This window comes from Rhinoderma darwinii, chromosome 4 (assembly GCF_050947455.1).
Source record: "Rhinoderma darwinii isolate aRhiDar2 chromosome 4, aRhiDar2.hap1, whole genome shotgun sequence".
Lineage (NCBI taxonomy): Eukaryota > Metazoa > Chordata > Amphibia > Anura > Rhinodermatidae > Rhinoderma > Rhinoderma darwinii.
This window is the reverse complement of record NC_134690.1, coordinates 203,108,440-203,118,958: the sequence shown is the minus strand read 5'-3', so window position 1 is coordinate 203,118,958 and position 10,519 is coordinate 203,108,440. Positions and strand designations below refer to the sequence as shown.

At 39.6% G+C, this 10,519-nt stretch overlaps 1 long non-coding RNA gene across 1 annotated transcript; it reads right to left on the bottom strand.

Moving 5' to 3' along the window:
- Positions 1–5,216: 5,216 nt before the first annotated feature.
- LOC142760991 (uncharacterized) lies at positions 5,217–7,536 on the bottom strand. Its single transcript, XR_012883479.1, has 3 exons — positions 7,352–7,536; positions 6,466–6,573; positions 5,217–5,675 (listed from the first exon to the last, which is right to left on the bottom strand). It is a non-coding gene; the product is annotated as an uncharacterized LOC142760991 (long non-coding RNA).
- Between the last annotated feature and the right edge of the window lie 2,983 nt (positions 7,537–10,519).

The following is a 10,519-nucleotide window of genomic DNA, read 5'->3' as shown; positions in this document are numbered from 1 at the left end:
AAGTGAATGAGATTTTAACAAATCTCATCTACACGCTGCATAAATGCTGAGCAGAGTTTTAATCCGCAGCATGTCAGTTGTATTTTTCGTAATCAATGTTTTTTTGTTGTGGGTTTTACCCATTGAATTCAATGGGGAAGTGGAACACGCAACAAATAGCAGATGTTGGGGTTTTTTTGCGGCGGAAAAAACGCAACTCAGAGAAATTTTTTCTTTTTATACTTACCCAGAATTCTGTTTCTGCACCCAGGCTGGCCTCCTGGGATGAAGTTTCATCCCATGTGACCGCTACAGCCAATCACAGGCAGCAGCGGTCACATGGGATGAAAAGTCATCCCAGGAGGCCGGCCTGCAGGACGACAGTAGGACGCGCCACCATGGCTGAGTAAGTATCAAACCATGTTTTTTAAGTGCAGTTTTCCGCAGCAGACATTTCGGCTGAAAAACTGCACCACAATTTGGTGCGGCTTTTCGACTGCAATTCCCTGTTGCGCTCAGGGCGGATACACTGCTTTTACGCAGTGTATCCGCCCTGTTCGAAAATACTCTGAGGGATTAAACAGATTTTTGTACCAATAAATTTTGGGAGATGATGAATTTATATGCAGAAAACATTTTTATGGGAGTGTCTATTAAAAAAATAAAATAAAGATGTCTATATTTCTTTTAAGAAAAAAGACATATGAACATCAATTTCATTCACAGGAGTGGAGAGGATGTGGATGAAAGAAAGGGGAAGGGTTTAAATCTTTGAACGAAAGACAAAAAGACCCTAATGACTTATTTACACAGGTCAATAATCGCTTCTTCGGCTGATTATTTGCTTGTGTAAAAAGGGCAGCAACCATCAAATGCACGTTAGTTGGCTCATCCTATAGTTTATATAGACTATAAAATCATTGTAGTCGGCAGCAAATCTCCCCTTGTAAACAGGGGATGCGCTGCCAACAATGATGCAAACTGATGGGGACCAAACAATCGTATTAACGATCATTCATCCCCATACAGTATAGCATCGGCCCGTGTAAAAGGTCAGGTTAATGAGCACCAATCGACTTGTTATATCGTTGATCGGTATGAACTAATCTGCCATAAAAGGGAAAAAATTCCTTCCCGACCCCATGTTTTAAACATTAGTAGACTATAACTGATACAGGAACCCAGCTCGAAGTGTCTGGAAACTACAACACAGATCCATTTAGTTAAATAGAGCTGTGTTGCAGTTCCCTGCACAACGGGTGGCTGGGAGAATCACTGTGCAGGCAAAATCTGTGAAGGAACAGAGTCAGCGAGGAACCAGCGAGACAGCACCTTTATTCTCATCATCGGTATGTGTCCCCACAGTGGGCACCCATGATCATGTCCTAGTAATGCTTAGTATTGTGCACATTAATTGATGTTAGTTATTTGCCATTTTCTATCTTAACTAGGGAATTATCAGGGAATAAGTGGAAGAGACCTGATCATAATATTATGGCATATACTAGCAATATGCCATCACATTATTAGACGGGAATAACCCTTTAATGGTTGTACCAAAATACAAACTCAGATATATTACATCTGAATTTTGAATCTTTTGTGTCTATTCCTTGTCAAATTTGCATTGTGTGATTACATGGCAGACAGCTTAGAAGTTATTATAACATTTACTTTATTAGTGACATGTAGAAGATGTACAAAGTGTTATTACTGTCTAGTTTCTCACAATGCTGTTATTACTTGATAAGGTAATATAGAGAAACGCACTGAATGCTGGGGACTTCATGCTGGGATTCTGCGTAGATTCTGAAGAGACAGATTGCTGGTACTTTCATATGCAGCCTAAGAAAGGAGGTGATTTATCACATACACTCTAGAGGAAAGTACTGTATGTCCCGATTCTCTACTTTTCCATGGATGAATATTGCTTTTGATAAATTATGTCTTCTATTTAAGCATCAACACCAGACTGAATCGGAAAGTTTGAGAAATTTAGATAGCATCTGTAGAAAAATCCACTGAAGTTATCTGGGCTGAGTGACATTGTGAACAGTTCTGAAAAGCACATTCTTTTTCCTAACTCAGACTGGTATACTTTTCCTGTCAACAATAGCGCTTTTTTTCTTCCGAACGACACTGCCACTGTTCCCGTGACGTCTTCATTATACCCAGGGAAAAAAAGTCAGGTTATATGAATGATGTGATATGAATAAATATCGAAATATTCGGGAACTGGCATTTAGCGTTATTACAACAATATGTGATGAGTTCTCACTACAACAGGCATGAAGTCTACTCATTGAGAGCGTTTGACTTGAGTTAGAATAAAGTTAGTTTTGCCAATCATCTTTTATTTTGGCCAGAAAATATCCTGCAGTCCATTTTTATATACATATTAAGCTGCAAATGTAAAACTTTTACAAATCTGAATATAAAAAAACATCTGGAGCAGCGATGTTTTTAAGCAGAGTAAAAAAAGAAAGTAAAGCGAATGGCCACCTTTGAACGCTATTTTACAATTTGCATTAGCGTAAGGCCTCATGCACACAGCAGAGCTACAGAGTTTCTGCAGCTCTGTACTATGCCGCCATATGGTATGATAATGGAGTTATTCTTCCCCAAGCAGCAATGCTTCTAGACGAGAATAGCTCCATAATATGGCATCCTAAGGAGCATGGCACAATTTTAATCTGTTGGTTAATTTTAAATCTGAGGTATACGGAGATACAGTAAAGCCGTATAGAAGTGTATGGGTGCCATATTATAGCTCCATACAACGGTGACGTTGTACACACCCAAAATATGGCCATATACGTAAGCCATTACTCTATATATAAAGTATCTTTGTCATTACATTGCGTTAAGTGTATTTTTCTGATTCACAAGTATAGTCTGTATTATAACCCAGATCTGCATTCACTATTCTTCAGGCTTAAGGGTAGGACTCCCTATTCAGTGACCACACAGAACTTGTTCTAGTTATATGAAATCATGGAAGAATAGTCTTTACTTCAGTACAGCGTACAATAATCAGTGCAGGAGCTCTACTAAGCTGCTAGAAGGGTGCCTGACAGCAAGCTTGTTGACTGTTTCCCATAGCAACCAGCAGAACTGTGACTACAGCTCTGGCTATAATACAGCTCCTGTGCTCTTTCATCTCTCCTATGGTGTTACATGTATCATGTGGGGCGTTTTATTATGTTGGCATATTTTTAGGACTAACTGAAAAGAAACAGTTTTTGCATTTTCTAAAAAAAGAGACAATAAACTCACCTATTTGTAAACCTAGAAACGGAGTCCGACACACCAAGGTTATGAAAATATAACAAATTTTATTAAACAGATAACAAAGAAGAACATTAAAAGTTAAAGATGATAGCCACAGTATGAGAAGGATGGCAGACAGTAATATATATGATGTTAAAGTTAAATGCATTAAATAACAAAGTGACAACAGGAAAAGATGGCAATTCCCACTTCATGCATGATAGAATGGATGAATAAATAAATATAAATGCATGTAGTAATAGTGCACAGAGTCCTGCATCTGGTATAATAGATAAAGACCACACCAACCGGTGTATATTAGGCACAGCCAGATGCAGGAGTGAAAGTGCAACAGCAATCCACTCACATACATGCAGATATCGATAGATATATGCATGAAAAATACCAGCACAAGCAATCAATTGAGAGCTCAAAGAATGAAGTAGGACGTCTTACCCATGTCACACACAGCACTGTCTGGCATCAACCCCGACGCGCGTTTCGGCCCTCGAGCCTTCGTCTGGGGGTGGTGTCAGAAAGTGAAGAGACATCTTTTTAAACAATCAGGAGCAAATCAAAACATCAGGGGGCAGCTGAAGCTGCTGAGAATCACTATACAAAGTGTAATAATCCACCAGTCGGGTGTGTCAGCCGTCCGGACCGGAAACGAGGCGAGAGTCACGTGTCCCGCAGCCCAGTCCCGCCAGGGACACAGGCAGCCGAACGAGAGTTCCGGCATGTCACCATCCCAAGCACGGACACAGACCCCGGGAGACGGGAGCCACGCCCCCGTACTGCTCCGGCCGAGGCAGCAAAGACCCGGACTGACAGACCGCGCGTGCGCAGTAAGCAGAAGATGGAACACCGTGGATAATGAGAAAAAGAGAGAAACGTATGTATATATTGAATTATACTCATGTGCATATTGCACAAAATCCAGAATAAATGTTTAAATGATTTTACATTATGTATAGCGTTTTGAAATAATAAAATGAAGGAATAAAGGAATGATATAAAGATGATAATGAAATAGGTGTATATATTAGATTAGTCCCAATTAATCCTTGTTTAGCTGTCCCTACTACTTTCCCTACAACGATTACATAATACATACAAAATGAATTACATGGATGCACATTTGTCCATGTCAAAGCAAGGGGTGTACATATATTTGCAGATCAAACATAGAAAAATGCAAAAATAAATTCACATGATTGTACTACTGTAGTTTGGTTTGGATGAAAATGTGTTAATACAAATTATGATAAGTTGACATATATACCCCCTGACCGAACATATACATGAGAATACATATCTATATACTCATGTTCACATATACATACACAAATCAAAGAGCATATATAATGATGAGTGCAAAGTAATAGTTCCATACCATTACAACTCTAACAACATTTATGTATATCAAAGGTACACATAACACAATATATACACACATATATTCACCCACATTCGCATATACAAACATACCGGACTTCACACATTGCATATGCATTCAATATACACAGACATTGCAAGTATACATGAGTATATGACAATCTACATACAAAATTTTTAATAATAAAAAATACCCATGCTAAAAAATTTTTTTATAGTGGTGAATAAGATATAATAGTGACAGTAATATTGTGATGATAAAAAGCGGGGTGTATACCAATATTAAGAAATCATCAAATATATATAATGTGTATATATTTATAAACTACACATTGATTTAGATCTGATGATCATACAATCACCCACATAAAAAAGTGTGAACAAATATATATGATGCATATTGATAATGGCACTTATAAATGCGCCAATAATCACTGTGATGTGAAAGTGCATGTTACTGATAAATAAATTATAGTGACTAAAAGGTGAACAATAAGTACATAATTAAACAAAAATCAAGATATGTAGGTAAATGTGAAAAAAATATAATAATAATGATAATAAGTGTACATGTAAGGATGTGCAATATGTGTGTATGGATATGTGAAGAGCTAAAAAATCATAAGTAAAGTGTGGTGAGTGATGAGTGTGTGTGTGTGTGTGTGTGTATGTGTGTGTGTGTGATGTGTGTGTGTGTGTAAATGTATATCCAAGTGATGTGAGGATGACGATAAAGTGATAAGACTTTTTTCTCGTTATATAGTATAGTAAAATAGTGTGAAAAATACACTTTGAAACCCTGTTGTTACTGGATAGTGATGTTAGTAAACAATTATACAAAATTGCGCTGCACATATAACTCTGCATGTCTACATTTTAGTATTGTATTCCCATAGTTTTCTATATATCCATTGTTGTAGGATAGCTAGGTGAATCCCCTGGAATGAATTGTTCAAAAATCAAATGAGGAAGTGGTTATGATCTCAAAAGATCATTACATGTTAGATCACAGCCAGTTCATAAACGATCATCTGTAACATTAAAAATAAAAATTAGAAACATAAAAATTTAGAAACGACAGTGATTTGATCATTGCTAAACAATTAAAACTGACACCATGAGAGATCCCGACACCTCTATAAAAATGCTGCAAATCCCAAGTTCTCATTCAAGCCATTTGGTTGTACTGTCTTTAATTTCCAGATCCATCTGGATTCCAATTTTGACAGTTTTTTCATTACTGACCCACCTCTCAAATCAGTCTTTACACAATCAATGCCTTTGACTTTGAGGGCTCTGGATTCACATCCATGGTATGTGAAAAAATGCCTCGGAAGAGTTTTTAACAACTCAATGTTTTCTGGAGCAGTGCCCCTCGCTGCCTCTATGCTATTCACGTGTTCCCTTGTTCTGATTTTGAGCTCTCTACTGGTAAGACCAATATAAATCTTTGGGCATGGGCACCATGCATAATAAATCACTCCTTTAGTACCACAGTTGATTGGCCAAGTGATTTTGTATGTCATCTTGCCAGTCGAATCTACAAATTCATCGCTCCTAGCCACATTTGGGCAGGCTATACATCTACCGCAAGGGCGGCAGCCCCATTTAGGTTTTGACGCTCCAAAGATTGGTTTTATACTTTGGGGTTGGTGGTAACTGTGGACAAGGGTATCACGTAGATTCCTTGCTCTTCTCGATGCTACCGCAGGTTTTACAGGGAGAATTTTAGATAAGGTAGTGTCAGTTTTTAATATAGACCAGTGTTTGGCCAGACATTTCCTCATCTGCCCCCATCTGTCATGATAAGTAGTGACATACCTGATTGTCGAGTCCACATTTCTCTTGATAATGGGGTGAAGAAGTTGGGTTCGTGTAGAGCGTCTTGCCCTCTCATATGCCTTATTTATACATCTTCTATTGTATCCCCTGTCGAGAAAACGTTGTTTCAGATTATTTGCCTGGATCTCAAAGTCATCATTTGATGAACATAGCCTTTTAATCCTCAAAAACTGACCGATGGGAATAGCACGGATCAGATGGCTCGGGTGTGAAGATGAGGCATGAAGATAAGAATTAACTGACGTATCTTTTCTATGTATATCTGTCCTGATATAACCGTCAGTGTCTCGTCTAATAAGTACGTCCAGAAAATCAATCACTGTTTCACTTGTTTTCCACGTCAGATGAATATTAAGATCATTGATGTTAAGATTTGTCATAAAACCAGCAAATTCATCACTGGTGCCATGCCAGATGATGAAGATATCATCAATGAACCGGGTCCATAGGACCACCTTGTCCATTGATGATATCCGATCTGATAGAAACAGATCCCTCTCCCACAGCCCCAGGAACAGGTTGGCATATGAAGGTGCACAGGCCGCCCCCATTGCCGTGCCCTGGAGCTGCAGGTAAAAGGATCCGTTAAAGGTGAAAAAATTGTGCGTGAGCACAAATTCTAAGAGAGTGAGGATGAATTGGGACATAGATGGATTACTATCAGTCATCCCCATAAAGTATGACACTGCCTGGAGACCATCCTGATGTCGGATGTTGGTGTATAAGGATTCTACGTCACACGTAGCAAGCAACATATTAGGTTCTAATTGAATCCCTTCCAGTCTTTTAAGGAGGTCTGAGGAGTCTCTAAGATATGATGGTAAGATCTCAACCATGGGCTTCAGTGTAGCATCAATATACTTACTTATATTGTCACATAAGTTGCCTCTTCCAGATATGATGGGACGCCCTGGTGGTGATTTGGGGTCTTTATGTATCTTGGGTAGTAAGTATAAGCTTGCTACTGTGGGATCCTGTACCATGAGACATTCGGTAAGGGCCGCAGAGATGGTACCCTCATTTTGAGCTTCTTTTAATATATCATCAAGTAGACCACTAAAAGAAGAGAGAGGATTAAAGGTCAGCTTTTTGTAGCAGGTCGTGTTTCTCAATTGCCGATACGCTTCTCGTTCGTACATGGCCCTAGGCCACATCACTATATTACCCCCCTTATCTGCGGGTTTAATTACAGTATCCTCGAGATTTTTCAATCTCTTTAGACTCATCCGTTCAGCGCAGGTTAAATTGTCGCACTTAATCCCCGTGGATATTCTCTCGAAGTCCTGGGCCACCAATTTCACGAATAAGTCGATCGGTGGACATATCGAAAATGGAGGAAATTTAGAGGATCGTTTCCTTATAGTTTGAGGGATCGTACCTGTCTCAGGGTTTTGTTGTTCTTCAAGTAACTGTTGCAAAGATTGTAAAGCCTCTCTTTCTTCCAATGTGTCAAAGATCTCGTCTTCCTTCCGATGAAACCATCTTTTGAAGATCAATCCTCTGGCAAATAGATGTAAGTCCTTCACCGCTGTAAAGGTGTCAAAATGGGAAGAAGGTGCAAAAGTCAGTCCCTTGGACAAGACCCCAATATCTGTAGGGGACAAGTGATGGGTAGATAAATTAATTACCTGCATTCTCGAGTTCTCAGGCAATTGAGTGGCCATTTGATTGCGCCAGCCTTCTCCCCTTTGTCTATTGGCTGGATCATAATTCTGCATCCGTTGTTCACCACCTCCGCCTCTCTGTCGATTCTTTTGTCTAAACATGTTTGGTCTCCTATAGTCTATTCCACTCCGTGTCCTGCCTCTCTGCGCATTGTCTTCCGGTTCTGACATGGAGCTCGCTGATGACACAGAGGGAGATCTTCTGCCATCCACACTAAATTGTTTGGAATATTGCCACCTGTACATGCGGTTTGTCACCTTATCGTTCAGATCTCGTTGAAATTTCCGACTTTTAACATCTTGGATGCTCTTCTCCCACTTATCCATCTCCAGATCAAGTTGTTGGAATGTGTTGGTCCACTCCTCATCATTCAGCTTAGTCTTGAGTTCAGTTTGTATTTTTTCGATCTCAACGTTAAGCATCTCAAGTGTCTGCTTGTCCAGACCAATCAACAGTTCCATAAATGTTTGAGATGATGTCCTACAGGTGTCCTCCCATCGGGAGATAAAGCATTCATCCAAACTATTGAGTGTCGGAAAGACCTGAATCCTGAGTCCCCTTGGTATAAGGCCTCTTTGTAGGTATTTCTCCAAGAAGGCCTTATTCCACCAGGTTTTGGTCCGCTTATGAAATAATGACTTGAGATTGTTTTTGATAGCAGCTATATTACCCCGGGTGTCGGGATCTCCCACTGTGGGATCATCTTTAAAAACCAAGTCTAGCTTGGTCAACCAGGATTTTTCCCTGGCCTTGAAGTCCATGCTGGTGGACCTCCCGGAATCTGTAAAAAAAACAGAACTTAGACGTACTAAACCTATATGGAGAGCACCAAAAGGAGCAGCGCCAGCCAGACCCAAATCCCAAAAATAACTCGTTGATAAGATGAGTATCTTTAGTGTACATATAGGATAATTAGAGGGACAACAAGAGGGGGAGGCGGGACTTACAGGCCCTGAGTGAGCATGATGGTATCGGTGGAGATACCCACTAAATGAATTGTAAACCTAGAAACGGAGTCCGACACACCAAGGTTATGAAAATATAACAAATTTTATTAAACAGATAACAAAGAAGAACATTAAAAGTTAAAGATGATAGCCACAGTATGAGAAGGATGGCAGACAGTAATATATATGATGTTAAAGTTAAATGCATTAAATAACAAAGTGACAACAGGAAAAGATGGCAATTCCCACTTCATGCATGATAGAATGGATGAATAAATAAATATAAATGCATGTAGTAATAGTGCACAGAGTCCTGCATCTGGTATAATAGATAAAGACCACACCAACCGGTGTATATTAGGCACAGCCAGATGCAGGAGTGAAAGTGCAACAGCAATCCACTCACATACATGCAGATATCGATAGATATATGCATGAAAAATACCAGCACAAGCAATCAATTGAGAGCTCAAAGAATGAAGTAGGACGTCTTACCCATGTCACACACAGCACTGTCTGGCATCAACCCCGACGCGCGTTTCGGCCCTCGAGCCTTCGTCTGGGGGTGGTGTCAGAAAGTGAAGAGACATCTTTTTAAACAATCAGGAGCAAATCAAAACATCAGGGGGCAGCTGAAGCTGCTGAGAATCACTATACAAAGTGTAATAATCCACCAGTCGGGTGTGTCAGCCGTCCGGACCGGAAACGAGGCGAGAGTCACGTGTCCCGCAGCCCAGTCCCGCCAGGGACACAGGCAGCCGAACGAGAGTTCCGGCATGTCACCATCCCAAGCACGGACACAGACCCCGGGAGACGGGAGCCACGCCCCCGTACTGCTCCGGCCGAGGCAGCAAAGACCCGGACTGACAGACCGCGCGTGCGCAGTAAGCAGAAGATGGAACACCGTGGATAATGAGAAAAAGAGAGAAACGTATGTATATATTGAATTATACTCATGTGCATATTGCACAAAATCCAGAATAAATGTTTAAATGATTTTACATTATGTATAGCGTTTTGAAATAATAAAATGAAGGAATAAAGGAATGATATAAAGATGATAATGAAATAGGTGTATATATTAGATTAGTCCCAATTAATCCTTGTTTAGCTGTCCCTACTACTTTCCCTACAACGATTACATAATACATACAAAATGAATTACATGGATGCACATTTGTCCATGTCAAAGCAAGGGGTGTACATATATTTGCAGATCAAACATAGAAAAATGCAAAAATAAATTCACATGATTGTACTACTGTAGTTTGGTTTGGATGAAAATGTGTTAATACAAATTATGATAAGTTGACATATATACCCCCTGACCGAACATATACATGAGAATACATATCTATATACTCATGTTCACATATACATACACAAATCAAAGAGCATATATAATGATGAGTGCAAAGTAA